We start from the raw sequence: 26,708 nt of genomic DNA on the forward strand, positions 1-26,708 counted from the left end.
GGCAGCCACATACATTCACAGTATCATTAGGAAATTCTGTTTAGTAGACAAAGAGTTTACTGGCTCAAGGGATATTGCTATAAAGGTTTTCAGCATTGTTTGTGCATAATCTACGTATAACATTCAACTTGGGAATGAGATATGATGTAGAAAATTGCCTTTGCAGTCCTTGAAGCCAATAATTTAGCTCTGCAACCTTAATTTATAAAGGAAAAGGGATGGTAGCTGGAACATGAATTTGGATCACTGTCAGATTTAGGAATGAAAGTAATTAATGCTTCTGTGAAACTCCCTTGATAGTTATTTTTGGATTCAAAAATCTTTAAAGAAAAGTTTTAATTTAGGGGCTGAAGCTCATTATACTCTCAAAAGAATCCTGCTGTACTAAATCATTCGGCTTTCAATTCATGGCCCCACATCCCCTCTATACATACAGCTCCGTCACTGATAAAGCCACAAATTATTTCCCACCTTAACTACTGAAACTTCTGATTTGCTCTCACTTTGAGTCACTCCATGTTCAGGCTGCTGGCTCCCATATTCAAAGCCCTTACTCCTATCAAGCAGTGATGGTGACCGAAGGTTTCATTTTCAAATTACTCATTTTCTGCCAGCTTTCACACCTTCAGATTTCCTTACAAGTTCTCGAAAGCAACTAACTCCTAATGGACCTGCCCAACAGCGCTCTCAGCCAATGTTTCCCACTGTAGTACCTCCGAGACATCACAGAGGTGTTAAAAAATTACTGAGGTGATGAGATTATCTGAAATCTCTAAATATCTAAAATAAAGGAAAATGGACATCTTGGGTGAGGTGGGTGGGATAGGACAGAAACTTCAGTGATTTTCAAGCTGAGATTTTCATTTTATTTTAACCTGTTCTTTAGCATATTCTGTGAGTAAGCTCCAGATGGTACCAACCGGACAAAAATAATTTTTAATGCTACTTCAAAAGCTGCAAGATTCAGAAATCTGCAGTTCTGTAAGATCTTTCACTTATGGCTGTAGTTCCCAGAATCAGCACAATATCTGATAAAGCCAATGGATAGGTTCCAGTTGGCTGCGATGGATAATGAAACAGGTACATGCGCAACAAAATAAAGTAGCAAGTTTTTAAATATTTCGTCTATTTACTTATTTACCTTTATACAAAATTCATCTCTCATCTTCAGTTATGTTCTCCAATGTAAGTACTTATGATGTAGGGCTGCAAACAAAACCCACAGGTTTTGGAGGTGAAAAGCGAGCAGCTGTGCTCCATCGCTTCTAGTGGCACGGAGAGGTATTTTCAGACGCTCAGCCAAACCTGCAGTTCACACAGGGTTAACTACATTTTTGAAAGCTTTCAAAAGCCCACCACAAATGCTGCAGCCTTATCCATGGTTTTAAACCAAAAGGACTACTCAAGTGAGCTAAGCAGTGAGCAAGCCTCCACAAGGTCGTGCACTTAGGTTATAATGATTATGCTGATGTTTGTGATTAACTGTTCTTTTTTTTTTTTGCTGTTTTAGTAAGAATGATGAAAGGAAAATCATATACTCTCCAACTTCAGCATTAGCTTTGTTTCTCATCTGCTGCCACTGATCTCTTCTGAATTAGAAATGACAGTCAATATTTGCTAAAAAGTATAGCCACACCATTCTCTTGGTTAGCCCCTGAAGAATGTATTATTTGAAAAAAATCTCGAGATTGGGGTTTTCATACATTGCACTCTTAGAGAAACACCACTAAGTATTTCGTCCTTTTTTTTTTTTTCATTTTTCTTTTTTTGGGGGGTGTGGAAAAGAAAGATTTTGTTCTCTTTTTTTAATAGTCTGTTATAACCTTTAACATGCCATGAAATTAAACGCTTCCATTGGGGATCCATAACTTACCATAACAATAGTATTTCTAGCACTTGTTGGAACTGAGGAAAGTTAGTATAATAATGAGTGTAATATTTTAAAGGTCTACAGAATTGTCACTATGCATTACTGAGTTCCCATAGTTAACCCATGAATTAAAAGCATATGAAAGTGATAATAGCTGAACTTCTAAAGAAATGATTGGCACTTGGCAAAATTATCAGTTTGCTGGAATTAACCTGTGATCTGCTGGGAAGTATAAAAAGAAAGTACTTGGAAGCACATTAATCTCATAACTGACGCTGCTTTAAGCGGGAGTTTGGGCTATATTATCTCCTGAGATCTCTTCCAACCTGAATTATCCCATGGTTCTAATCACTGCTACTAATTTTCGCTAGGTACCTGAAATGGTATTTATATGATCTACGTAGCAAGAACAGATCAATTTCTTCTTGCTTGCATAACACTACAAAACGTTCAGTGAAAAATAAGAATTTGAAGGCCAGATTTTGTCAGATGGTAATGGTGTTCTTGTAATGGTGACTGAAATGTAGATCCATTCCTTGGTTTGAGGAGATGCACGTGCTCTGATTTACAGAGGAGTTAAGCTTACAGTTCTCACTGAAATTTCTTTACTTTCCAAAAAGAGGGTAGTTCTTCAATCAAGCAATCAGCATCATCCGGGATTGAGATCATGATTCAGGAAAACATTTTTTTTAGAGTACTCGAGCAGACAGAGCTCTGAGTGTCTCCCCTAGATCCAAAGGCTTGCTCAGTGTTCAATCTTCCAACTCTTCAATGAAGAAATGCTTAACATGAGCCTCTTCTAATTTTTTTTTAATCAAGCAGATTTACTCTGAATCCCACTGACTCCTCCTTGTGTTCTGTACAGTTCTGTATTTTAGTTTAGTTTGCCAGTTCTTAAAGGACAATCTGTTACTTATTCTCTTTCTACAGCTTTCTAGTTTCTAGCACTGCAGCCATTTCAAACTGCCTGTTTTTTTACCATACAAGAGAAAGTTAGAAAGCTGTCTACCTCTTCAAAGAACAATGCAGACACATTACAAAAAAAAAAAGAAAAAACCCATGAACACAAACAACCAAAACATGATGAGATTCTCAATGATGAGAATTTTGACAGACTTGAATATTGCCAAATTGTAAATTTCAGTTAAATTACTTGCTGGGGTGAGATTACTTAGAAAAAGCAAAATCATGGACAGTGATTATTTATTCAGGTAGATTCTGACAGGGAATACAACCATCACATACTATACTTCCATCAACCCTTAAGTATCCTGCAGGGAAGAGGATTTATTTTGACACAGATCTCAGAATACAAAAGAATAATTGAGGGTAGCCACAAGAGAAGCCAAAATTTCCTAAAAAGTCTAGAGAAAATCTATTGTTGCTGCAGGGGAAACTGAATGCTCATTAATTAGTGTTGCTGAAGAGCTATCAACACTACTGGAAAGAAATATTGGTTTTCCTGACACAGCTCGGTTCAAAAGAGGTTTTCTGTAGTGCTGGAAACTAGAATCAGTATTCGTGACCAAATCTGAGCCCGGTCTGTCTGTCCATCTGGATTAACAATAGCCGGTATTACCCAGTCACGGTCCTCTGACTATTACTGATGTTGTCAATGTGCAGCAAGGTCCTTTTGCTGCTTCAGGAGAGCCCATCAGGTTTTCACAGGCAATGTTTGTGCCATGTGATCCAAATGAACACAGGTATGTGCTTATGGAGCTAGCAGAGTTTTTTGTGAATGTGAATTCAGATTTAAATTTAAATACAAAAAAATGATAACAGATAAGGTTGATGATTTGGAGAGAAAGTGGGAACCCTGAACGTACAGACAACTTGAGAATATACTTCAAAGTGACAGCAGTTTAGGGTATCACTACATCTTCCACTGATGACTGAAAAAGTGAAAACTTGGAATCACATCTAAAATGTCTGCACAATCAACTGTGACTGAAATCTTATTTGGCATCACGTTAGGGTAATGTCACAATGGGAAAAATCATCACTTCAACTATGCACAGATATCCCCTCCAACTTGACAACTGAAGTTTTTAGGCCATCTAACTAACAAACTGCCCAACAGCAAGCACAACAAAGTAATGGCACAATACAATGACAGACAGTACTTGCCAGTATAAGAAATAAGTAACATGGAATAGCAAGATACAAGGAATAGCAACACACACTTAAACGAAATGACAATATCATTTTCTTGTAATCTTTCTCTAACTTTGCTGGGAGAACACAGTGTAGACATGTTAATTTTATAAAATTCCGTGACAGTTCATGTTAAACTATCCACCATTACCTTAGATTGATAATTGGCACTTACAAAGAAAATGAAATGTCTGAGAGACTCATTAAAAAATGTCAAATATCTGAGAAAACTCAGAGCAATGGTTGTTACCTAAATCACTGGGTAAGAGCTAAAAGGCTGTTTCCTTTTCAAATTCTAGAAGAGAGTAATGATCTCATATTATATTTTTAATGCAAAGGAAATGAAGAGGTTACTGTTAGACAACTTCAAGTCTTCCTTCCATCAGCTGACACTGGCAGCATTTTCAGTTAAGCCAGTAAAGTTTTATAGTATTTGTCAGTAAAGTTTACCTTACTTGGCTTTAGTTCTGCTTTTCTCATCTTTTCTCCTTCCTCCAGAAAACAGAAAATGGAGAGAAAATCTTATTTCTGCAGATATTCCCTTAATAATCTATTGAAAGAGAATCTCATCGAAAAGTCTTATTTGGAAATGTTCAAGTGATCTATTTTGACTGTAGCAGTTATTTCCCTGTTTACAGTCTAAGCACATAGACCACACAGAAAGTAACAAAATTGCCCCTCCAACCAACTACAGAAACCCTTTTCTTTGACGTACTTTGGCATTTGCATTCCCAGTGGCTGCTATATCTAGACATTTGAAGCTGCTTGAAAAAGCAAGAAGATTCTTTAATTAGTTAGTTACTAAATATCTGACAGAAGGAAGTTCCTGAGGAAAGGCCAACCATCTTGACCTATCACTCAACCCAGCCAAGCTCTGGAAAAAGTAAAAAAAGCTAACAACAAATAACATCTCCTTTGTCAAAATGACTCTTGCTCGAGCTTTCATTGCTGAAAGGAGACTGAAGAATACTTATTAAAAGTATTCATTTTCCTAACTACACGGAATTGTAAAGAATAACTTCCCCAAACCAGCTACCGTGGAGAGAAGGAAGGGATGGAGACAGTTTAGCTTTAAGCACAGAAACATCTGGGACCAGATCATCCCGTGATATGAACTGGCCTCTTCTAAGGATGATCAGACAACTCTTTTCTATATCTGCTGAAGAGGATAGTTGTTTTCACTTGATGCTAAACTGCATATGAAGGAGCCCATTCAGTAAGACAACCCTCTGCTGCAGTAGCGCTGCAAAATACTGGACACAAAATGGACAAGGTACAAGAAGAAGTTGTCAACTCTCTGACATACTGGATCACATCGCAATCACTGTAATAAGAAGCAGTGGTTCAAACACAGACATTAAAACTAGCAAAAACTCTGTCTTCCTTGGTGTACAAATGAAATGACAGAACTTGATCTCTGCTCAACTTCTACATCCATGAATTTCTCAGTTTCTCTTGCTCTTAGATGATAAAAAGAATGTAATAAATTAATTATCTTACCTACTAAGGAACATCTTGTGAATCTTGCTTGCTTCTCTTGATTGAAGTTGATCAAATAATTCAATGATGGATCAGAGATCTTCCACTGTCACACCCTCTACATTTCAGAAGCTTCATATTTTGGACTAAGTTGTTAGATCTTTGGCGTAACTGAGTTTAAAATGGCAGTCTGTCCTCTGAAAGCACAAAAGAAAAAGGAATTTTCATTTCTTAATGTAGTTATTTGGGAAAACTGCTTAACTGGTCTAATGAAGCAGAAGAGTACATTAAATCTGCTACTAAGATATCAAGGTGAATATTTTGACTGATTTATTTATATTTGAGATTACAGAATTGACTTTTGAAAATATAGGTGAAAGGAAAAGAAGTAGGCTTGATATCTATGACAAACTTATTTCTGTCATGATTTACAGTTAATTTTCTTTTAAGTTTCTCATTGGTAAAGGGGATGGGAGATCGGAAAAAAAGACCTCATAGAACACTGGCCCAGCTTCCACAGATTTTCTCATTAAGAAATTTACTAGATCTTTTCTTAAGGTTCACTATCCAGTAATCACACATATTCACTACTATCTGTAGAGTATTGATATCTTTTAGGGGTCTGTGAAAATCCTGAAGTGTAACATCTGCAAACAACACCAAGTACCCTCGCGCCTAGCTCTTGGAGCATCCGTTCCTTCACCAGACTAGAACAGTCTTCTAGGAAAAAGGCAGCGAACAGGACAGCTCCACAGAAGGTTGGCCAGAAGCAGTGTAAGCTTGTATTGTAAGGTGTTCTAGGACCGAGCAAAACTACAGAGTATATTATCTCCATATTTCAGCCTTGACCTTATTGAACAGCTTTTAGCTCTATGAATAATCCTATTTCAATATTACAAGGTTGCATTTCTGAAGGTTGGTTATAAATTATACCTATAAATAATCTCTCAAGCTACTGTTTGCAAATTCCTTGCGTTCAGATGGCCTGTCCTTAGACTACCAGTCTTAGACTCCAGTCCCTCATCTTTGCTATTAAACAACAAATCCAAAACATTTAATAATGGCTATTTGAGTTTGTATCCATTTTGTGCATTTCCCATTGAAATTCCTCCTGCATTTAATGACAGCAGAATTTGCACAGATCAAGTGAACCATTAAGCTATTGTTCTGGATATCATATTTTTATTCTTTCTTTCATTAGACTGCACTCTTCAAGACATCAAGGACTTAAAGGAAAGGAAAAACAAAAATGGGAATAGGTCAAAAATCTGTTATTTTCTTCCTTGTCACTGTGTAAAAAGAAGGAAAATGTAACAGGCTGCTTACTTAGAGACTTAATTAAAGCTTATGCTTTCTGAAAAAGAACTGCAATTAAAGCTCATGGTTTCCACAGTTCTCAAGACCAAGTTACTGGATTCTATTGCTGATGAAAATCTCCTGAACTTATTATATAGTAACGTTATAAAAATCAATGAGTTTTAAATAAGAGAGCTTACTCATCTGACAGGGCAAAGAAAAGGACTCAGTTCCTTTTTCCTTCCTTCCAAGTGCTAACAGCTTACTGTAATCACCCAAGTTAAAACAGGGAAACTGAAACAAAATGCTGCATGCTATCAAGGATGCGAAGAGTTTTTTCTCTTTATTTTTTTTCTTCTTTGACCCTGGTAATAAAGATGCATCTTTTTTTCCTTGCTGCAGCCTGAAACAAAATAGCTGATTCTCAGGTGGAAAAATAATTAGAAACATGGGAGGCTGAGTGAATTTTGAGATATTGAGAAAAATGTAGTTTGAACTGTCAGGTTTACTCGCTTACCCAGAGGAACTACAATGCAACAAGGAAATAAAACCTTCTTAGAACTTACAGCTTTCATCAGTCTATTCCCTCTGGCTGATTTTTTCCCCAAATCTCTCTTTTCCCAGTGGCTCCTATTAGAAACACAAATAGTTTGCCTCTCTGCTTAGTGACAAATGTCATGTTACTTTAGGGTTTTTTTTAAAATACTATTAAATTATTATACTTCTTCTAATACAAGGATACAAAGACTATGCAACATGTTCAGTCAAATATGCTTTGTTTTGCAAAGGATTTTCAAAGGAAACCAAAAGCACTGAAGTTCAACTTCAGCCTGTTAGGTCAAAGAGCGTTGCCCTCTCTTTGGCACCCGACCTGCACAGCTACAATACCTGCCAACAGGACCAGTACTATCTCTCTGTGTACATTTACAACAGCTATGGATTAGTATAGTGAATGCTTACAGTCTTTCTTGTAATCATTGTGACCAGATCATGAAAAATTAATGGATAGAAACTGATTCCTTACTTCGCAATTAAAAAGATAAGGACAATCAGTATCCAGTGCCTCAGCAGGCCCCAAATCTTTCATTGATCATTACATTTTCCTTTCCCTCAGAAAACACTTTTTCCTCTCATCACTTAAGTGCTTTTTGGGCAGAAAAATGCGTACAGAATAAATCTCTTCATACTCTTGCTACAGCAAGTGTTACATTTGCCCAATCATCTCATGCTGCCATCCCACTCCAACGGAAACCAGACCGGCATCACCGGCAGCTCCAGGCCTTCCAGATGAGTCCTTCGTTAACCTCTAGGCACAAAGCACCAGCTCCGTGAGCTGGAGGGGTGCCACGTGCTGATTCAGCTGAGGCTCCTGACAATGTGCAGCAGGGCTGAGCTGGACCAGCTCCAGCTGCAGGCTCTGGACAGCCTCCTCCTGTTTCAAGCTATGGGGTGGTGGGGCACCGCACCTCTCCAACAAATGCGTCCGCTCCTTTGTTCTGCTGCCTACACTCAACAGACACCGTGCTCACCAAAATGCTTCTGTCTGACGGTCAGTTTTGCTTCTCTCACCTCAGCACCTATGGCACAAGGCTTCTCACCTCGTCTGTTTCCCCTTCCAGGGCATGCACATGCGCCCCTTGTGTCCCTAGGCCTCAGCACCCTGAGCAAGACAAGCAGCTTACAGTGCTCTCCCTCAGGGGCTGCCTCCCCATCACTTTCCAAGTCTCCTCCCCTGCCAACTTTCCCTTGGGGCTCTAGGTGCTTCTGACTGCAAATCCCAGATTGCAGGAAGCACATGGATGTCAGTGCTGCACCCAGACACTGCCACAACATGCACAGAGGCTCTGAGAAATAAAAAAAAAACCCGAAAGGGTAAGCACAGCATTGTCGTGGAAGTTGGAGCTGTATTTCTATTTTTCAGATATCAGCTATATTACGAATTGATATTTTGAGACTATACTGCAGTTTGTGTGAACGATTTAGCAATCTAATTCATTGATATGCTTTCCATCAAACGCTAAAATCACTGGGCTTCTTCAAGAAAAAAAAGTGAATTCAAATTCCATGCAAAAGAAAGAAGAGCGGGGTGATTTCGCAAATCTCAATTTCAACTAAAGAAATTAAAAGCGAGTGAAAAATTGCGATGGCCATGGTCTTCCACTGAAAGCCACAGTTCTGAAGCCTGCACAGAAAAAAACAAGCCAAAGCTGCAGAGAGACTGCTTACTGAGGAGAGTGTTTGGCAACTAAATCACCCAAACTTACATAAAAAAAACAACCACTCAACAGAAAAATCATAAGGGCGTGGAAAGTCACCTTCACTGCCTCATTTCTGCAGAGTAAAGGAATCCAAAGTGAGAGGCCTCAGCAAGCTGAAGTCTACTGGAAGAACAAGGAGAAAACACGTCATGGAGAGACTGCAGGTAGCCTTCCTACCAGAACAACTTGGGAAAGTAATTACAGAGAGATTCATGTCTTGGCAGACAGCAGAATGGTTTTAACAGGGACGTCACAAGTGGATTTCCAGGCACAATGATAAGCTTCAATTCTTTTCACAGTAGCAGAAGTGAAAGTGTAAATGACTTTCCCTAACTATTTACTGCTACATTTAAAATAAGATTAAAAGGAGCAGAGGACATGAGAAGCATCAGGGCAAACCAGTAAGCTACTCAGAGCACAAACTCCACACTACATGGAGGAGAACTAGGGGAAACACATTTAAGAACAAACTTATTCAAAAGCTATTTAAACAGCCAATCACTGTTAAATTGTGCAGAGGAGGCAATATGCTTTAGAGGGAGTGCAAACCAGAAGAGATTGACTTCTTCAAATTCATAGCCGTGGTGAAGCAATCAAATACTCCAATGCCAACGCTCCCCTCGGAGACAAGACAACCTGGGGCCATACGACCTCAACCTCTGATATGCACAGGGAAAATCTAATGAGAGATTTGCTATAGGAACTGATGTCTTGAAGTGACAAATTACAAGCTTCACTGACCTCTCGTGAAGGGGAAGTTTCAAACTTTCATCAACACAATTGAGGAACTGAGACAGGCACGTGCAAAGAAAGGAAAATTGACTCTAAGCAGAAACATTCACAGTTGCTGATAAAACCAACTTTAATTCCACATTCTTGTTAGTCAGAAGTGAAATGGCAGTGAAGGAACACAAAATACAGAAACACTGAAACACAAGAAGGCGAAATCTTTGGCTGGGTAATTGATTTACTGCCCCCCAAATCAGCACTGCTTGAGAAGAGATGCTGTGAGGATTTAGTCATTGCTAGGCTCAGTCAGAACCAGGAAGTTCCCAAGCGTTCACAATCAAAATAAATTAAATTAGATTAAACTCTTCCAAGCTTCTGGAACTACCAAAAAGGCTTACTTTGGATTTTGACTACAGGGTAAATCATGGGTACAGTGCAAAACAGAAAGCTTATCTTTCAAAGCTTGTATCTCTGTAATTGCCAGAACGTTAACTGTGGGAGATTGCAGTACTGCAAACACGTTAGTTAATATTTCCAAGTGGCAAAGATTTCACCCCAGATTTCCAGCTCCATATCTTACGCAGTTAATAGGTTTCACGCTGATTATTAAGCTGAACAATACAGAATATCATGCTGTTGGCAAAAAAACATTATCATTAATAAGATTATATATTTGCCTCTAAGAAGGAAGAAACCACTCTGGGCAATTGATCTATGCCTTCAGAAGACTAATAATGTGAAAAGTGAAGTGATTTGTCCCATCAGCCCTCACTTCCTATTCTAGGAGCAAAAAAAAAAGATTTCTACGTCCTAAAAAACTGTACAGAACTTTCAGAAGCTCTTTTGCTAGATCAGAGCCCGATACCCAAGCCAGTCACTTACAGCTCTCTTCTTCAAACCCAGTGATTTGTGGTGTTCTACTTGAGATCCTTCCTACTCAAGGTCCAGCTTTTCTAAACAAGCTGACAGTGCATGTGCCAAGAATCGAGCTTTTCTGGAATGCCAAGTTGGGAACCTGAATGCGCAGACACCTGCAGTCACTAGCAGAGCTTAAAAAGTATAAGCATAATTCCCAACACTCACACATTCTCTCTCTCAACAAAGCTTGCAAATGAGAATAAATCACACCTCACAGAAAGCCTTAAATGACAGAATTTGGCTCCGCTGCATACAATTCTTCACTGAAACGTTACTCCATGTCACTTTTTATTGCCCTGCATGCATGCCAATGTGTACAAGATTAGTGCTGCTGCCGCAGATGAGGAGATGAACTACCACTGCTCCTAGGCTTGCATCCTCTTAAAAACATCATTGGTAGTATGAAATCCAATTAAAGAGCAATACCTTTTTTTTTTTTCTTTTTCAGAAAAAGGAGAAGCAGCCAAACTCAAAATGATGCCAAAGGTAGAAGAGACCTAGAAAAAGAAGTGCTTTACAGCGCAACGTAACAACAAACAAAGCTTCAAGAAAGGAAAACACCTTGGTGGTAGAATGATTAAAAAGAGTTCACACTATAATTCAGAAACAAAAACTGGAGGCAAAGCAGACTCAGGTGTTCTCAACGTACTCCCAAACAGACCAACAGCATTAACAATCAATACTCTTTAGGTATGTTAAAGCTTCACCTTCTAGCTAAGAGAAATCCAATGGTTGCTCCTATATTTGTAAGTGGAATTTTGACAGCAGAGCAGATACATCTTCATCAGCACTCTATGTCTGCCTGCCCCCTCACTTCAGTTCTTATTGTCATTTTGCAATATATTAATGATCCAAATCATCGAGTGATTCCAGTTAGGCAGCAAGAGCTTCTGTGAAGTAGGCAGCACTCCTCATAATGATAGATTGCAGGAATAATGGCCTCTTTACTGAAAGCTAAACATCAGGAAACTGGCTTAGAAATGTCAAAAGAGGAGGGGCTGAAGATCATAGGCAAGTGCCTTATTAGGAAAAACAGAATCTAATATTCAAGAGGGGAACATGATTTTGAATTCACTTCTGCAAGGCTACCTGTGCGTTAGACAATGCTCATCTCAGCATCAGGCATTGGATGATGCTAGGACAGTGATTTCTCCATGATGACCTGGACATGACCAATCCCATGTCTTTCTCTGTAGGACTGAAGCTGTAATGAAACAGGTACTTGCAGCTGGAAGGTGCTGACATCAAGCTCACAGCAGTGGGGAAGCTCTACCATCATCACCACGGCACAGACTGAAGTACTCTGGTTGTACTTTTATACGCTGGATTTTCCCAGAAGATGCCACTGCTATTCCACAGCTTTAACCAGTGAAGCTGTCACAGTGGTGGGCTGTGGTGTCTTGGAGCCAAACACGTGACTGGAGCTGGCAAACACAGACCTTGTGCTCCTGACTCACAGGGTGCATACGCATCACTGAAAGAAGGCAAGAAATTGCAAAAAACACTTGAGCATGGTAGTGCCTGGCTCTGTTCTTACTCAAATACTCAAGTAAGCTAATAAAGGGGGTTGTTCACATATTTGAGGGAATTCCACGGGTTCAGAAGGGTCAGTGACCATCCTAGGTTTCGCACATTGAGGCCAGTCTGAAACTCACAGAGTTAAATATAAATAGCTTCATGCCCAGGCCAATTAAACCAAACACTGCTTTTCTCCCCTCCTCTCCCATTCTCCTTCCATTTTATCTCTTTGGACTGACTGGAGAACTGACTGAATCTTATCCCTTTCAACTGCCCTGTGAAACTCTCTAATTAGCTTTCTGCTCCTCTGATTAGTGAAAGCAATACAGTGGCTATGATTATATTTCCAAGTGCTCTACAAATTTTCTGACGATAAACTAGACAGACAAAATCCATGAATACACAGACAACCTGTAAAGTCTAATGCTTCCATGAATTAGTCTATCTGAATAAGAAAAATGCCATTAATGCGGATAAGCCCCTTCAACTTTCCCCATTAATGGCTGGTCTTAATTCACAGGTGCCTTTTTAATCTCTACTGAATTCCTCCAGAATCTAATGAATGCATGTAATAATAATAGCAACTAAGAATTTAATCCTGATTCTGAACTTTCTTAAATTAGACCTTTGTCATTAAGAGATTACAGGATAGTGAATGACAGTTAATCAATGTTTTTAATTTGCCCCCATTATTTATTTGATACAGTTTCTCGCACAGTGGCTATAAATCTTCCCCCCTAAGCAAGCTTGGCCACTAGGAGCAATGATGAAATACTGAGTGAAAAAATACTAGATTTGATGATCCTATTAAGTGTGGGTTAAAGTATAATTAATCTCTCTGCATGTGAACAAACCTTTCAAACCAATACATATATGCACATATGTAATTCATACATAGCCAGACACTTCATATAAGATTTATTGTGCTTCATTTTTTGTCTCTGTTAACTCTTAGCACTATCAGTCAAGATTTCCCAGCACTTACCACAGCATTAGCCCTAAGCATCGGGAAATCACATTTCTTGGTGCCAAGGCTTTAAAAAGATTCTAATTCAGCTATTAAACTGGAGGCAGCGTGTGCCAGCCCCACAGCACATTCACCCATTAATTCTGTCCCCTGGAAAAATGACTGCCTCTTGCACCAGCCTGATAAAATGAGGAAACGTGCCGATTATGTCTGTGGCAGCTATCCTTGACCCAACCAACAGTGACAGTCATCAAGCCGCAGTACCTAGAGCGCTGCAAGCTGTGTGAGCTAACCCAAGACATCATTAATTCTAAACACCAGAGCTTTCGTCCAGATACTGGAGTTCAGAGAAGCTTAAAAACAAATCCCTTTGGTGGGATGAAATTCTGTATGCTGTTCATATTAACTTTACAGACAGTATTTGGAACTTATTTCTCCAGCTGGACAGGTCAAATTAGAGAATCAAAGTGCCAGTGTCCTTCCCTGGATCGCTCAGGATCAATTAATAACGTTGCATGGACAGAAGTCAAACTGACGGAGAGTCAGGCTGGTTTTTGTTTTATTTTGAACACAGCAGGGTGGAGGGGGACAAAGGAGTTGTGAATGCCATTGACTGAGTCTGACTTCTCCAGCCAGGATCTGCAAGTACACACATGTTCAGCAGAGGGAAACTTTATAAACATGACATTTCATAGGGAAAAAACTAACATAGTATTACAAGAGCCCTTACAACCTAATCCTATCAAGTCTTCAGGGAGACATCCATAATTCACAGAGGGCCTGGGTTCTGGAATTTTGGAAAGCTATTCTGTAAGTGAAAATCTTGAAGGTGTCCCATAAGATTGCAATAAGTAAGTATATCTTGTAGCTTAATGAAGAACTTCATCTCCGAAAGAGCTGACGTATTTGATGCTGTTCTGGACACAGTGCAGCATTATTCTTAGCTGGAAGACGGTAGCTTAAATATTGCCATCCATCTGCAAACATCACCCAAATAAAGACACCTCTCTGCTTTCACAGTCCAAGTGCTGCCTCTGCCAACACAGGAGCGGAGGCCCCTAAAGTGAGCATCTTTCTTCTCTCCTCTCTTGTTTCAAAGGGGCAGGATTTGGCTGGAGCAGTCACACAATTGGCACTATTTCCACTTTCACATCTGACCACAGACCCCAAACATCCAGAAATGTGAGATCTTCGTATGACCATCATGGAAGCGACAAGCGTTTTGGAAATGAAATTTGTTACTTTGCGATGTGCTGCCCTGAAAATTCTTCTTTGTGCCTCTGCTCAACACACACAAACACAAAAAGACAGAAATATACATTTTAAAATGGAGGTAGGCAAATGGTATCTCATAGATGAAATACCACAGGAGTGCACTATACCCTTTTCTCCCAGTTACTGCTTTGAAAGGTAGCTGGCAAACATGCTAAAGCTCAAACAGGATGGACCTCCAAGTGTTCGCTAGTAGTTGCACCTCCTCAGCCTCCTTTTAGGCATAAAGAAAGTATCTGGATCTCTAGTAGGTCTCAGTACATTTGGTTTGACAGACTTCTCCTAAAAAAAAAACAGCAAATGCTAGGGACTAAATAGTAATAAAGTCCTAGGGCGAAATTTCAGACCACCCAGGGCCAACTGGGTACATCACTAGTTTCATATTTGACTTCTTATTTCAAAAAAATACATCTTGAATGATAAAATCTGTGGCCAGTTGGGCTGGGAATAGGTCCAAGGAGATAATACAGAAACATCATAGCCTAAGCCAGACAAATCCTTTGAAAAATTGCAGCCAATGATTTATTTGTGGAGCGCTGCTTTCCAGTAATAACAATTTTAGTTTTGGATAGTCTTGAAATGCTATTCACATTTATGCCCATTTTTCAAAGTAGAAGAACTTGTGTTGCCTTAGCAATATAATTTAATGTTGTGTTATTATAATACTTTCTGCATTCATATTTATTTGTCCACAGCAGCAGACCTAAGCAATTTTTGCATGCTCACTCTCCTTTTAAGAAATTTTACTAGTTAATAAATAAAGCTTAGCCTGGTTGCAGAGGTCCATCCCCCAATAGTTACTATTCTCTTTCTGACTCACAGACCAGCTGCAATGAAAACAATGCCCTCTCGTTCCTCTTAGCACTTAAAAAGGTTTATAGATCTCCAGCCTCCTACAACTCAGCAGAAAACTGCTCGCACTTGACAGTCTTCAGAAATCAGCATTGTTTCCATCCTCACTAAAACTGTCAGCCACACAAGGTCAGGAAATGAGGAGAGCTGATGCCACCTGAATCATTACTACCTCTGCGAGACCTCTCTCCACACTCCTGTCTTCCAGAGAAAGCTGGTATACCCAAGAGTGTAAGTCTTTGAAGTTTTTTAAAACTGTCATAAAATAGTTTCTGGAAACTGTTTGGAGAACTACAAAGAAGTCAAAGCTTTCGAACTGTAAACTCATGAATACTTCCTTACCACAGTTGTCAAACTGCAATAGTGTTTTGCAGGGGTTCGTGAATATGAGCACCTCTGCTGTAGCCTCTACTCTAATAGGTTATTTCTTTAGATATGATCCTACAAGGACAGCAATAATGAATCCTTTCAAACTATCAAGACTGCATCTACTCTCATGCCACTTAAAGTCACCATGTAAATCTGTAAGACAGCTCAGAAGAAACAGTTTGCTTCTGAATACCGTGATATGTGCTCATAAAAACAATGTCCAAAAGATAAGAGGAAAATAAATTCCATCATATGCCTTTGAGACATTGTTTGTCTGTTTTATTCCATTTAAAAATCATAAAAGCCGTGCATGACAGAATATAAGTAGAAGGCTTTTAGTGAGCAGAGGTGACTTTCTCTGAAGTCTGTAAGTAGTTGGGAAGACCTCATGGATAGTAATGCTAGTTCCATGATAACGAGGCAGTTGTAATTAAATTGATACTTGCTTACTGCATACCTTCATACATAAGAAACTGTACATCACAAAATTCAGTTTGGGGTCATATCCACAACATCCTGGACATATAAGTACAATGTGTGTATGCATTACGCTTGCCCCCGTCCTACCAAAGGCACCATTATTCACCTTAACTCCTACTCTTATCCTCACCGTCATCAGGTTATACTTCTGAGATGGGAAAATTGCTTTCCATTTCACGGTCAGAGCTGGCACTGCTGTTGGCGTGCTCACTTGTCAAGTACACACCTTCCAGTTAATGTGGTAACGGGGAATATAAAGCCCTGGCTGGTGTCAGTCGGTGTGACCACACTGGCATCAGCGCGGTTTGAGCAGCGAGCTGCAGGCAGAGGCGAGTTCCTTGTGTGGAGGGGAAGGCTGCCCGGCTGCCATCTCTGAGCTCTCTGAGACCAAGTCTCAGTTTATACAGATGAACTTTTTAGCAGTACGGCCTATTGGGCTGCATTTAGCGTCACGATAAGCACGCTAACACACAGAACTTGTACCAAACATCTGGCCCGATCTGGCATCCCTGAAATCTGCTGAACTTTCCTGTCAACCTTACTTTTGCTAAATCAAACCCATATCAAGTGCAATCCTCTCTTCTCTAAAGTCAACAACAGATTTCAGCTATGGTCGGTGTGCCAAAGGTATTTCTTGGTTAGCTGTGCCACTCCCCTCCCTGCTCCGAGCAGACCACTTTGCAATACGGCACTCACCCTTTGGTTAATGATAGCGTTAAAAAAATCAATGGCTCAATTAACAATCAGGAATGGAGCTTCCAGGCAACAAGCACCATGATCAATAACTTATGTTCAGTGAAATTAAAGGCACTTGTTAAGTCAAGTGTTAAAAGCTGCACACACTTAATATGGGAATATCAGTCAAGAACAGTTTGGCAGTTTAACTTGAGAAAATCAGTAAGTACAAAGTTCCCATACTATGTTCCACACCAGTGGGTAACTAATGAAGCATAAATATTCGCACAAACTCATTTCTGCAATAAATTCTCAAAATCCCCAATCCACAGCAGTAGTGCTGAGTTGACACAAGCTTTCACTTTTGTTAGGAGTTAGTCTTGTACAATATGAATCCAAAATGCAGTTGGCAAAACCAGATTCAAAGCTTGCACAAAGGTAGATCCCAGTGATTTTAAGCCACTTCAGTGCATGATGGCCTTGCTGCCAGGAATGGCAAAACTTCCCTGCCAGTATAAAGAGACATTTTAAGATTTCTTCCAGCAGATCTCTCTGAGGTCAACAAAACATTGTCAACTGAATTAGAATCCGCTGATTTTATGGGACAGAAAAAAGCAAGGGTGCCAATGGCACAGGATGAGTGACATGAAAACATCTGAGTTTTCAGAAGATTTATGGACATATACTGTAATACCGAAATCAAGAACCGCGTGCAGACATGATGTCCTACTATCATATTCCCACCACATTTTACAAGATGGTGGTTTGATGGAAGATTTTTCAAAGACATAAAGGACGGTGAGCTGCTTAACGCGCAGTGGAAGCTCGAGTAAGTCAGATGTCTCACTCTCATTTATGCAATCTAAAATCTCCTGCTTAACTTTTATACATCAGCTCTCAATAGAGCTTTTCTTGAGAAAAGAACATTGTGTCAAAACTGACTCCTACATCAAGCTTGTGACAAAATTTGTCTCATGGTCAATAGCCTTGTTTTTAGAGCTCCGCTGATAACAGAGATGATTTAGCAGCATACTCCTGTTCTGGGAATAGCCAAATTGAAGGCTGCTCTTCCAATTATACCAAACTGCTTCTACAGAAAGTAGGGAATATTCACAGGATTATTTATGCTGTTCAAAACTTTTAAAAATAAATAGAATAAATGAAAAAAAATCTTTGCATGCCTCATTTTGCATATCAAGGACTCTCTCTTACAGCAGCCTGGGAGAGATACACATTGTACCTATTTCCAAATAGCACAGAAGTTTTGTGAGGCCTAAATTGCTTAAGCAGTAATAGAAAATGTGGGGGTGGGAGGGTGGTGGGATGGCAGGCTGATTCTCTTCAGATAATGAGCTGCCCCTTTCTTCACTGTGTTATGATCATACCCAGAGCATTGCTGACTGCACTTTGATGGGTACCTAATCAACAAAAATCAATCATCTGAAATTGCACAGACAGTATTTCATCTCCATCAAAAATTGTCTTCCTACAGAGCTCCATTAATCTCTTCATCATTGTTTAATGCAAAAAGAAACTTCTGTTGTAAAAGATATCCGACTTTGGTTTAAATTACAATTAAAACTGTGCCATATTTGCTTTAAGGAAGCAACTAAGGGGACATCAAGCATTTGCTTAACAGGACAATTTTGCTGTGCAAAATAAAGAAATGCCCCTTGGCTACACGTGCCAGGATGACCAAATGGTAAATGCAAGTGTAAATAGCCATGTTAACTAACAATATTCTTATCCTTCCATTTCACTCACAAGCAAGCACGTTCTCCGTCCTCACAACTAACCTGCTTGCCTTGGGCAGTCCACAAGCCCGGCCCTACCTGCGCGTGAGGCACATGCAGAGCAGAAGTCTTCCTCATCTCAATCTGCAGACAACAGCTGCCTTCAGAGCAGAGCAGACCGCCCAGCCTGTTCAACACTTGTCTCTCCACAGGTCCCTACAGCCTGGCCTCAATCCCCCACAAATTTCTATTGTGGGAACACTACAAGCTCCCCCTGTGCCCACTTTGCCCATTGCCTCTCACCATCTCCCCTTCCTCCCCCACCCTAATCAGAACCAGGCATGCTGCAAAGGACATTTCTCAGTGTAGTGCATTGAGCTACGAACAGAGCAAATGGGGGCAGCTGGGCAGTTAGAAAAGCATTTCTGCTGGCTTGGTACCTGCCCTGGAGGGGTGGGTACCTTTTCTTGAAGGTTCTTTCCTTCAAGATGTAAAGGATGTAAAGAGAAGGCAGTAGAAGACTCAGAAAACAGCACAGCAAGGGCAACAGTAGAGGCTGGGAGAGCAGCAGGAAACATGCTGGCAGCAGGGAACCGAACCTCAGCTCATGATTGTAATCCTGCACAAATCTGTGCTGCTGTCCAGGACAGGCTGCGCTGTGGCCTCTCATCACAACCAGTCTCCCTTTTAATTGCCCCTACAGCATCTTACATGCCATGGGAAATCATCCAGGGGAAGGAATAAAAAGCCATTAGGATCCTTAACTGGCAGAGCTGCTAGAGGTGTTTTCTGTTCCTCTGCCCCAAGAAGCCCACAAGAAACGCTGCCCGACATGAAGATTTACTTGTGTGTGGGCTATCACCTAGAGGACCTGTTCTAACTGTAGCTACTCTGGGAAGACAGCCCATCACAGAAGAAATCAGCACTGAGATACAGCTTCTTGCACTGGGAACTGCATTGCTACTTCCTCTTGTGCCTCTGTGCTAACAAAAAGGGACTGCAGCTGCAGTTCTATCTGTCCTCCTTATTTGCAGAAGAGCACTACAATATGTGAACTGCATGACTTGCATCTCCCTACGCTAAATATTTAAAACAAAGAGAAACCACTGAACAAATACAAACACAAATACTATAAAAGCAGTGAAGCCTAATACACACAAATTTAAATGGATCCTCTTTCCTTAACTCCTTCACAGCATTTGCTTCTGAACCCACATCCAGTAAGGGGATGCTGGATAAGAGTAAGTCTGATTGTGAATTGCAAAGGCAGAAAAAACTGGTTTCAGTTTTGGGAAATGGAGAACTGACTTAAGTAAATCCTGCTTTCAACTTGCAGATTTGATCCATCCACAGTACTGGAACTGAGACAGATAAGAACTCATCCAGGTTCTACACCAGGGTTATGCAGGTCAGATCAGGCTCGCTACAACAGTCCTTTCTAAGCCCAAAGCAGGATTTAGCAACACCTGAGAGCAAATAAACTGATTATACAAATCTTTCACCATCCTCACCAAGAAAGTCATGCTAGGCACAGTTTTGGGGTATCGAGGTAACAGCAGAATCTGCGTTTGAGAGCAATGGCATGCATGCTAGCTTCCACTGATTTTGGCATACAGTATCAGTAGTTAACATTCACTCATGTAGATGACAGTCCTTTCACCAAAATTGTTTTTGCTTCTCCAAGTCTAATGAAATTCCAACGAGCAAATCTCTCAAATAAGTGTTTCTGTGAATGCAAGTAAAAGGACGTTTCACACTCAGCTTATTTCAAAATTTTACTTCTGAAAGACTTCTCACAATAATTACTGCTTAGCATGCAAATTCTTGGGATACTAAGTGCTCTTCTCTTGCTATCTGTACAGCCCTACAGAGCAGAATCATCATTCTGAAGTTTTACTTATTAATAACCATGTTTCTCTGAAGAAATCTAAGGGAAAGCTAGCAGACGGACCTTGGGCAGCATCACACCTTTCTGTGGTCTTTCATGCTGCTTGCCTTTCGAATAGCCAGCAGTAGATGTAATTCCAGTTTTCAAAATCACAACTGCTTTTTGGGCTTGTCAACACAAGATGGCATATACTTTACACACATCTGACAAGCATGATGGATATTAGAAAGTGAGCCAGACTTTTCGTATTACTTCTAGTTTAATGCTGCCCCCTTACAATGCAGCGTTACTGGCATTGTATTATTGGTGCTCTGCTAGGAACTGGAAAACCAGATCAACAAAACGCATTTAGCGCTCAGGGAACTCCCAGACCGGTCCTTTCTGGTAGGTCCCTTCCTCACCCCTTTGCAGGACAGTCGCAGGCTGTCAGCTTAACACACTCCTTCATGTACCTTGAGAGTGAACAAATACCGAGCCTGGCAAGCCCCTGAAGTCACAGAAACAAATCAGAATGTCAGTGCAGGAAATTGGGACCCAAGTTCAGGAGTCATAAATCTGTCCCATCCTGATTGATGGAGTTGTGCCCTGAAAGATTGTGGAGTGCTGAATGGCTTTTCCTCCTCCAGCATCCACCGCAGTTTGAGGAGGGGACAGAGTTATGGAGGGGAGGAGAGGTGAGCCCTGCTAAGGGTCCTGCAGGAACACAGATGAAAACACCAAGTCTGGACCAGAGCTGAGGAGAGAAATCAAGGAATGAGACAGACAGTTGTGGGCTGGTATATTATTCAATTTGATATACTTCGAGTTGTTTTTTTTTTTAAAATATATATAACTGAAGATGCAAATGTGCAATGGAAACACTACAGAAGGAAAGGAGAGCAACTTCCTTCTACAGAGTTAGGCAGAACTGGCTAAACTGAAGCCTTCAGAAAGATGGTGTGGCAATGCAGCTACAGTGAGTTACAACAACAGCTACATTTTTTACCACAGAAGAAGAGGTACTGTTTACTTTAAGCTGCTGTTTGATAACTGATGGTTCACAGAATGACAAAACTGCTTAATAACAAAGAGCTTCTAGGATATCTCCTGAAATATTTAGTGAGGAACGCATGTAGAGTGCAGATATCTGTTCTGGCATGGGTAGTCAGAGCTGATCATTTATTTATTGAGAGAAGAGATGGAAAAGCAATTTGGATCTTTAGTAGAAAATGAGACTTAGGCTTGAAAACCCTTGAATCACTTTCAAGAATGCAGCTTATGTATCTATGTCACATAAGGCAAAGACAGGCATACTCGTGCAGCCCTGGTATTTCTAAAGCTGCTGCCAACCATCTGCACGAGCCCTCCCAGCCTCTTTCAGGGCAAAGTCAGGGTCCTTATTTTCAACTTTCTTCTTCAGGAGCTCAAACTAATCCAGGCTGTAAATCTGTTACGGAGGCATAGCTAACAGGGACTGTAACACACAGCAGGGGGTTATAATGTCTTAAACAAATGCAGCTGATTGCTAATAGAGGGACAGTATTTGTGTGTGATATTATTAAGTCAAAAAATTAACCCTACATTGTTTGGGTGAACTATGATTTTTAGGGTTAATGTCTTGAGCCTTATGCCCTGTGTTTGAGTGACACTGGACTATTTTATTTCTCTTCTTCCACAGAAATCTGGAGGAGCCCGGGAGGCATTCTTTTACAAATTCAAGGAAGATACTTCTTTTTCTGAAGTCTTGTATAAGATTACCTGTGACCACTGGAGTGTATACGCAATCTTCACTTTTCCACAGGAGGGTAAAACAAAAGCATTAGCAACTCAGAATACAGACAGACAGATTCCTGAGCAAGTTTTCCATAATCAGAATCAAAGGTGATTTTTCTGGTCTCAGGAAACACCAAAGGCTCAGTGTAATCAAGGCCGGTGGCCCCTGGCCTGGCACTGGGCTGCACCACACGTGGCCCTTTGCAGCAGTTCTCATCCGGCCTGACAGCAGCAGGGCTGACCCCTTGTCCTCCTCCAGGGCATCCCACTGCACAGTGGGCAAGTGCTACCCAAGCAGGGGCAACTTCTGCTCTTCTTCTGGCACAGCGCGTGCACAGCCTGGGCAGCGCACGGTGCAACACTCAGGACAGTGAAGGAAGAGGAAAGCAGGGTTGTCATGTGTGATTTGGAACATGATTGGAACACGATTGGAACACGGTAAATTAGCGCGCCTTAAAGTAGTATCTAAAAGAAATACCTATAGAAACTCCGAAGGCTCAACCTTGTTTTCCTTACAGGCAACAGGATTTTTGCCTTCGACTTAACTGAGCAAAGGAAGATCTTAGCAAAGCAAGATAGATAACATTTGTCCAGGTACACAGGTACTCCTGTGTAATACTTTGCACATACTTAATGGAGAACATAAGTGGCTGCAAAAATATTTGTGAAACATTTAAAAGTTAAATCACTATTTAGTGATTCTCCAAAAGTGAGACAGTTCATGTGAGCAGCTCAACTTCCAGCAGTCCCACTCAAACTCAAGAAAGTTTCTTCCTGCCAGCTCTATCTCGCTGCAGAAAATGCTTTGGAGCTGAGCACCTTACAGGCTCCTGGGAGTGGAATGTCTTAGTTTCCAGGGAGCCAGGCACTCCTGACATTAGCTGTCTTTGAGGTACAGCTGAACAAGTAGTCAGTCAGTCAATACAAAACCCCAAACAAAGCAGTGTCTCAGGTCTGTATCTGGTGCTCCCGAGGATTTCTAGTCTCCTAGACTTCTTAGTAGACAATGAAGTTTCTAGGGCACTTAGGCTGGCTAATACACAAAAAGTACCACAGAAACCTGGAACCTTGCTCCCTCAGAAGAACTGAGATTGTCCAAAATGTTAATTGCTTGATACTTCAATGTCAAGTTCAAGAGGCTTATACTCAGGATGAATTGGATGAACAATATTTAACACTCACATGACACTTTGAACACATCCTCCAGTTACAATGTTCTTGTTCACCTCTGCTTACCAAGACTAATTCATTTCTGAGTACTGAATGCATACTGAACACATCCACTGCACTGCTAAGTTCCAGTGGAAGCCAACACCCATAGATCTGCTACTACTGCCTCTATTAGCATTTGCATGGACAGGTGCATGATGATGCTTTGCTATCAGCATTCCCTAAAGACAAATTTGGCTCCACAAATTCCTTTCCTAGGTTAAAAAAAGTTATTGCCATGGACCATTCACATTAGCAGGATCAATTTACTCAGGACAAGCCAATTACAGTCCATAACATCAACATTTCTTCAGTCAACCCAATGCCTCATTTACAGCTCTTATCTCGGTAACTCATTTCCTCAAACATGGCTACCATGATGAAGTGAACATTTAGAAAGCAAAAAAACCTTTGTTTTGAAAGGAAAACCTGCAGAACTATTTCACACAGCCTATGCCTTGCTCATGGAAAACAAGGTCTAGCGAAACACCTGCCAAAGCTGGAGCACTGTGCAGGTGGGGATGGGATGGAACTGCAACAGAGCTGAGCACTGAAGCATTTGAAATAAAAAGATGATGTTTCCTGCTTTGATTGCTTTTGTGCATTTACCCACTCCACACTCTCCTTCTTCAAACATGTGTGTGGAAATTCATTTCAGTTATGCATTTCTAGTTGCTTTATTATCAAAAAGACATGAAATATTGTGAATTGTTGCTTACTCTCATACATTTTTTACATGACATATATGCAATTTTCCTGTTTTTAATGGTGGAACAGAAGAAAAAGTCTAAAAGGATGAATGTGCATGCAAAGGAAAAAGAGAGCAGGCAGGCAGAAGGATTCATCAAGGCCAAGGACTCTTTCACTGAACAAAGAGATATTATCTTTGAAAAGGAGGGCTTGCACCAAGATATTTTTATGTCACTTTGGCAGCATAAAGGGTTCTCAACATAAAGAATTGGACTCCTGAGAATAAATCCTACAAAAAAGGTGCTGGTAATTGATGTAGCTATGTCTGAAATTCTCCTCCAGCTCTGCACCTGGTACAGGAGCTGGATTAAAATGAAGTCTGAATGTAATAAGCTACTGCTTTTAACCTGGTTGCCACACGACAGCGAAGGGACAAAACCACTTGACAACACTGAGATACCAAAGTAGAAAAAAACCTGTGCATTATTCCACATACCAATTCAAACCACAACACAAAATTTTCCTTTGCCATTTCCTGCTCTTAGCTGCGGCTCTTGCCCTTCCATCCCAAAGACACCTAAAAGTCCGCAATGCCTTGGCTGCAGAGGCTTCTGTGCTTTCTACAGCATGAAGAAATAGTGTCATAGTTCCTAAGAGACTTCTCTGAGTGCAGATTCCCTGCAGAACAGTCATCAAAGCATACAAGACACAAGAGGAGAACATGCAATGCCACTAAAATGCTTAATATTTAGGATACTTTAAGAATTATTTTGTTTCTAACTATAACCAGGAAAAACAATTGAGGAATTTAGTAACTTCTAGAAAACTGCATTTCTTCAGTATTGGTTTTGCTTTTTTTTTTTTTTAAATAAAACAACATGTTCAACAAGGTCTTTTTTTCTTCCATTCTAATTCACTAGTAGCTCAGAATAAATCTCTTCCCTCCAATTAGTTCCAGGACTGAACACACTGATACAGCAGTTTGTTTTGCATGCATTAGGAAAAAAATGTTGGATTAAAGGATTCTGCCACGACTTTTAGAAGAAAACACCTAATTCACAGCAAGTACCCAGCAAATCCAAACTGCTTTTCTGCCTCAACTAACCTCAATTAGTTACTGCTCGGTTCTGATATAAATATATGATGAAGAGAGAAATTGGATGGCTAAAGCACACTCAGTCCAACCAGCACTCAGACACAAATCTGAATAAAATAAAAACCTCCCCCAGTATGAAAAGCTACAACTTAAACCAAGAAAACTGCAAATGCTGCCTGAACTAAGGCTGCAATTCTTGTCTTAGTTACATTGATTCATACCTACAGTATGACAATTTGTTTAAAATGAAGAGCCAAGGCAGATCTCCTAGTTCTTTTCAGAATCACGGCATTTTTTATTTGTAAGATATGTGGGTTATGTATCTATGCCATAAACTGGGACAAAGCACCGACTGTTCTTCAACCACAGCTTTAAAAGAGATCCCAAGACCCTCAATGGGGAAAACGCATACTCATCTTTGTGTGGAGCTAAGCAGTCCTGTAAGGAAGAGGGAAAAATGAGCAAGGGTCAGTCTCTATGAGAACACAGCTCTCAAATGGAATTCCCATCCCTGTCACACAGCTCCTGTGAGATGAAGCAAAGGTTTTGAAGTCAGCTTTCCCTGGTGGTCTCCAGCGATATTTCCTTTATGAAGGAACTAAGGTCAGCAGGGACAGTGCTCTGAATATAAGCACACTGCAGCATGGTACCTGAAAACTCAGGCCCCACACATCGGGTACTGGGCACACAAAGCATTGTCAGTTCAGTTTCGGTCCAACTTCAAGGCGCCTTTGAAAGGGAGAAGGTCTTGGAGGATGGCCACCGTATCTACAGCCTTACAATTCTCTCTGTCACAGGAACATCCCTGACTCACTGAACCCACAGCTAAGACAGCGCTTGGGCAGGATGAGGCAAAACATCAGTCAGCTTTAGTCTCGTATTTGAAAGAGGCTGTATGGAAGAAGCACAACGCAAAGGGCATGCATTGCAACAGTATATGTCGGAACAGTTATTTCCATTCCTCTTCTTCCTAGTCACAGTCTACATGCACGTAGCAATCAGAAAGATCAACACGATGAAAAAGGCAATACAAAAGAAATGGAAGGACCAGCATGATAGCAAGGTGCTACAAGGGAAGGGAAATAAATTACTCACCCATATCAGAAGATTCTGGGTGCGCAGAGAAAAGCTTCCAACGTGAAAGGATCTCCAGGAAGAGACCCTTCCTCAGCAGCAGTCAGCCCTTAAATGAGGCCTAAGAGGGGTAGAGCCAGGCTCCACCCGTTCCGGTCACACAGTGAATTGCCTTCACCTGTGCTCCCAGGGCTGGCTGGGTCTTCCCTCCAGGTGCTCAATCAGTGGTTCAGGCTGTGACTCAGCAGTTCCCATACAATGCATATTTTCTTTCTCCTAGAAAAATCTGTGTGTATGTGTGTGCGCGTGTCAGCGGGGTGAGAGGGGGCAGTAACAACACAGATGCTTGGTGTCAAGGAGTTTTTTTAAGACTCTAAAGTAGAGCTTTGGGATTTTAGAATAATCTTTTTCTGTTAACTTTTTTGAAAT

General features: G+C 40.6%; 2 long non-coding RNA genes across 2 annotated transcripts in view; both read right to left on the bottom strand.

Annotated features, from left to right (window-relative positions):
* The window catches only part of LOC110405792, a 458,825-nt gene continuing 433,245 nt past the window's right edge, over positions 1,129 to 26,708 (bottom strand). Inside the window, exons 5-6 of the long non-coding RNA XR_002443108.1 lie at positions 5,525 to 5,700; positions 1,129 to 1,305 (exon numbers count right to left, since the gene is read on the bottom strand). This is a non-coding gene — a long non-coding RNA (uncharacterized LOC110405792). The remainder of the gene's footprint in view (positions 1,306 to 5,524; positions 5,701 to 26,708) is intronic.
* LOC110405793 lies at positions 13,680 to 26,357 on the bottom strand. The gene is made up of 3 exons (XR_002443109.1): positions 26,301 to 26,357; positions 14,572 to 14,743; positions 13,680 to 14,469 (listed from the first exon to the last, which is right to left on the bottom strand). It is a non-coding gene; the product is annotated as an uncharacterized LOC110405793 (long non-coding RNA).

This window comes from Numida meleagris, chromosome 13 (assembly GCF_002078875.1).
Source record: "Numida meleagris isolate 19003 breed g44 Domestic line chromosome 13, NumMel1.0, whole genome shotgun sequence".
In the NCBI taxonomy this organism is placed as follows: domain Eukaryota; kingdom Metazoa; phylum Chordata; class Aves; order Galliformes; family Numididae; genus Numida; species Numida meleagris.